A 5105-nucleotide genomic window follows, 5' to 3' on the forward strand; every position below is an offset into this window, starting at 1 on the left:
CAAGGACACATATACATTTGTTAACAAGTTAAAAAATCTCACCGTCCCCGATAACACGTTTATCTTTTCAATCGATGTAGATTCCTTGTACACAAACATTGACACTGTCCTGGGCCTTGAGGCGGTGAAAAAAGCATTGGCTTCGTCACCTGATCCATCTCGTCCTGATACATTTATTTTAAAGTTTTTAGAAATCGCTCTTACCCTTAACGACTTTTTATTCGACAAATCGTTCTTTCTATAAATATGCGGCTGCGCCATGGGGAGGAAATATTCACCGGCCTACGCGGACATTTATCTGGCCGACTGGGAGGAATCTGCATTTCTTAAATGCCCGTCACGCCCCTTAATTTATTTCCGCTATCTAGATGATATCTTTGGACTCTGGGACAAATCCGAAACGGAATTCAACCACTTTATGCATATCCTCAACTCACACCACCCCCGTATCAAACTCAAACACACTCTCCATCTTCGGCAGGTCCCCTTCCTTGACACGATAGTTTTTTTCACAGAGACGAAGGATGGACACAAAACATTAGCCACCAAGGTTTATTTTAAAGACACTGACAGGCATTCCTTATTATTTAACACCAGCTACCATCCCCGGCATACTTTCAGCTCCATCATCAAGTCACAACTAATCCGTTTCCACCGCATCTGCTCTCTACCTCATCACGTAGAGGAGGCCACCAGGACCCTTTTCAAGGCCCTTAGACCTCGCGGCTATTCCAAATGTTTTCTTCTGACCATTAAAGGGGAAGTGACCGCCCTCTTCCAGCCAGGCCGGCCCGTTCTCCCTGGAAAAAAGAACATGGAACATAATTCCATTTAATAATTCCAGTTAATTCCATTAATTACTACATTCTCGCGACAACTAGGCCCCCTCAAGCAAGCTATAAAGCAACATTTTAATTCTGCCATACCTCAAACCGGCCCACTCGCTTCTTTTAAAATTTTAATGTCACACCGCCGTAATAAAAATCTGCAGGACATGCTAGTCCATACGGCACTCAACAAAGCAAAACGCACAACCTTCGACCCCTACTTCTCTAACCTGAAGTACATCTTCAACTGTCGAGCCGGTGCCCCCATCTCGCAGACCTTCACACTACTCTCCTGCAATGTCGTCTACGCCATCCAGTGCAAACTATGCAGGACCGTCTATGTGGGCGAAACGGGAGCTACTATTAAACAGAGGTTATGCCAACACATTTACCATATTCAGAAAGGAACAAATGATAAACGGCTCTATACTAACTTCATCTCACATCATATCAACAACTTTTCATTGTCCGGTCTAGAGACCAATGTCGGTTGGTCCCTGGTCCAGAGGAGAGCTGCTGAGAGAAGGTGGATCTTTAGGCTTTCCTCCATAGCCCCGTTTGGCCTAAATGATGATCCGTCTCGCCCCTCCATCCGTCCCGGTCCTAAAACATAGCCACTCCATCAGTTCCTTACCATAACCTCTTCCCTCCCCCCCTCCTAAACATAAGCTTTCTCCCATATTTTATTTCTTTTATTGATTTTATTTCATTTCATTTTATGGATTCCTAATCCTAATCCTAACCCTAACCCTAACCATAACCTGTTTGGCCTAAATGATGATCCGTCTCGCCCCTCCATCCGTACCGGTCCTAAAACATAGCCACTCCATCAGTTCCCTACCATAACCTCTTCCCTCCCCCTCTCCTAAACATAACCTTTCTCCCATATTTTATTTCTTTTATTGTTTTTATTTCATTTCATTTTATGGATTCCTAATCCTAATCCTAACCCTAACCCTAACTATAAGGGGCCTGCCCGTAATTCCGACGCCTCATTGTTCCGACGTCTCAATGTTCCGAAATATTTCCCATTAGATCGACATGCCACTATTCCGACGGTTCAATGTTCCGAAAACGAAACCCATTGGTCCGAAGGTCCGTCAGTCCTCCTTTTCAAAAAGGAGGCGCATTAGGCCGACGGTTCAATATGCCGAATAGGAAAAAGAGTTTTATACCTCGCTCGCTCGCTCCCTCTCTCTCTCACTCTGTGTGTGTGTGTGTGTGTGTGTGTGTGTGTGTGTGTGTGTGTGTGTGTGTGTGTGTGTGTGTGTGTGTGTGTGTGTCAGACTGGTGATCTCTGCTGCACGGGTCTGAAACTCTGCAAGGCAATTGCCTGTGTTGTCCTATGAACCATACTGCAGTTTCAGACCCATACCTTAATGTTTTCATGATTAATTAATTGAAGAGACAGTTTTCAGGAAATCACACTTTTTATTAATTTATTCATTCATTTAATGAATTCATTTAATAAATAAAAGTTACTATAAAACCCTAAACATTTCTAAAACATTTCTAAAACAATTTGATATTTAGTGCATGATTTGAATTCTTTACAGTTTATGATTAGACGGTTATCACGTGTGTGTGTGTGTGTGTGTGTGTGTGTGTGTGTGTGTGTGTGTGTGTGTGTGTGTGTGTGTGTGTGTGTGTGTGTGTAGGTGGATGGATGGATGGATGGATGGATGGATGGATGGATGGATGGATGGATCGTGTTGGGAGTAACGCGTTACAAAAGTGGCTATGGCCATAACCAATCGCCTGGCGCTGTCTCCCCGTCTTGGTGACGTGTGTTCGCCTTCTTGGCCCCGTCCACACAAAGCCTATTTTTTGGGTGAAACCGCATAAAAAAACGCTTTTGGTGGACACGGGCTACGGCCACACCAAACGCGTGTAACGTGCCTAACTTGTCGCTTGATCATTGTGTGTCACAAAAATTGGTTCAACGCGCCAACGCGCCTGTGGCTGCGCTGGATTTAGGAGTCCGAGGTAGGAAACCCAAACGCCGCAGTGTTTGGGTTCATGATAGAGTTTAGATCGGGTTAGATTAAATAATCTCGGATATAAATAACAAAAATCTGGTTAAATAACTTCACATGGTGTGTCTGGTGTGTTTCCAGCATTCGTAGTGTTGATCAGCAGATAGTCCGCCAAGACGTTGAGGTTGCTTATGCCCCGTTTACACCATCCCACTAATGGCCGCTAATGGCCGATGGACCACTGATGAGGAAGTCGGGGTGATTCGGGTGACATCGGGCTAAAAATGTATGATCGGGTCAATTTATCGGGGTAGCATTTACACATACCCGATGTTATAACGATAACATAACGATTTATGCCAGGGAAGACACCCGAAGTGCGTTTGGCATCATTTCACGTAATTTCGAATGATGCCAAACACGTCAAATGACGCGTTTGGCGTCATTTGGCGTCATTTCGGGAGAAGGCAAAGGGGAGACTGGTTTAGACTGATATTTATTTATATATTTATTTATATTACTATAGCGATTTTATAATAATAGAACGCCGGTTGTAATGGGCGAAGTACCCTGTAATTATAAAAGTAGGACATCCATCCATCACCCCCTATTTATACCCAAGTGGCAGATTGAGGGTCTTCCTTAACACAATCTGGTCATTCACAATCGTTATTTGTCTAGGGTTCTCGAGGGTCTTTCGTGTGTTGAGGTTGCCGATATAAAGAAGATAAAACACGATAAAGCGCGGAAGATTAACGAATATAGCCGATGTGCCCAGGAAAATTCCCGAACGATTTGCGATGTCTTACGTTATACTCCCGTTCTATTCCCGATTATAGCCGATTAGCCCATAGCAACACCTGGTAACCGATTCTACCCCGATAGACCCAAAATTAACAAACATGTTTGTTCTTTGCCGATGTTGCCCGATCATTGAGCATTTCTTCCCGTTTCTTCCCGTTGTCTAACGATGTTCCCGGGAAGAGTAACGGTGTTTCCCGATGCAACCACGCTATTTGCCGATGTTATAACGATAGCTGCTGATTTAGCCATCGGGTACCATCGGGGCCCACTATCGGGTAGGTGTAAACAGGGCATTAGCAACCAGAGACGCTGTCCATGCAAGTGAATGGAGCGTTCCCTCTTCGTCATAACTATCAAACCAAACATCCTTCACATTCACCGAGCGAACATTATGAAATTAAAATGCACATTTCTCGCTAAAAATGTTTACATAAACGCATTTAATGGCGTAACTATGTTACTATTTCCACCCAGAATAAAGAAAGATGTCGGCCGTATGCTTCTGTGCAAGCGTCACTACTCTAGTGACGTCGGTTCAAGCTCCACGCTGATTTGTTCCATTAGTAGATGGAACAAGGAGGTGTCCGATAGGCAGAGATGATCAGCGGGAGTGGCCGCGAGCGAAGCTGTGCATGGTGGGAGTTGTTGTCTTCAATCCACAAGCGCCAAAAAGCCATTTTCTGCCTTTTCTCGGTCAAGACGGCACCAAATTAGAATTTTATTTTATTATTCGACTACATATAGGACCCAATTTCAATACATATTCATGTCTCCACCGGTGAAATGCTCCTTTAACTGTGCTTACCTTACTTAACTGTGCTTACCTTACTTAACTGTGCTTACCTTACTTACCTGTGCTTACCTTACTTAACTGTGCTTACCTTACTTAACTGTGCTTACCTTACTTACCTGTGCTTACCTTACTTACCTGTAGGGTTTTGCCATGCTAAGGCTCAGGGTTAGCCTCTCCATGCATTGTCAATGGGGGGAAATCTATTTGGGGGAAAATTACGTCGGGCTCCGTGCAGACTGACTCAGGGGGCTCTAAAGCACTCTCAAAAAAAATGTTCAAGCCTCTACCTATCTCCCTTCTACTTTTAATAACCTAAACATACGTCAATTGATTTGGATCGTTTTTAAGTTATTTTCTCGGCCTAGGAAGGGGCTAGAAACATAATTCCTGCAGATTCAGGATCGGACCGAGCCCAGCTACTCACCCATAATCGTTGGGCGCGATTGCGCCAACTAGTGGTTGAGAAATAATTAATTGCTGACATTTCCTAACCCTATTCATTTGGATCGGTTTTAAGTTATTTTCTCGGCCTAGGAAGGGGCTAGAAACATAATTCCTGCAGATTCAGGGTCGGACCGAGCCCAGCTACTCACCCATAATCGTTGGGCGCGATAGCGCCAACTAGCGGTGGAAAAAAAATCCACAGACCACCACCGAACGACTCAAAATGCCCTAAAACGTGCTCCTAGACGCTTTCTGTGGGAA

At 44.3% G+C, this 5105-nt stretch overlaps 1 long non-coding RNA gene across 1 annotated transcript; it reads right to left on the reverse strand.

Annotated features, from left to right (window-relative positions):
- Positions 1-747: 747 nt before the first annotated feature.
- Positions 748-1513, reverse strand: LOC115539126 (uncharacterized). The gene is made up of 3 exons (XR_003975718.1): positions 1262-1513; positions 1058-1164; positions 748-800 (listed from the first exon to the last, which is right to left on the reverse strand). It is a non-coding gene; the product is annotated as an uncharacterized LOC115539126 (long non-coding RNA).
- Positions 1514-5105: the final 3592 nt, after the last annotated feature.

Source organism: Gadus morhua, unplaced genomic scaffold (genome assembly GCF_902167405.1).
Source record: "Gadus morhua unplaced genomic scaffold, gadMor3.0, whole genome shotgun sequence".
In the NCBI taxonomy this organism is placed as follows: domain Eukaryota; kingdom Metazoa; phylum Chordata; class Actinopteri; order Gadiformes; family Gadidae; genus Gadus; species Gadus morhua.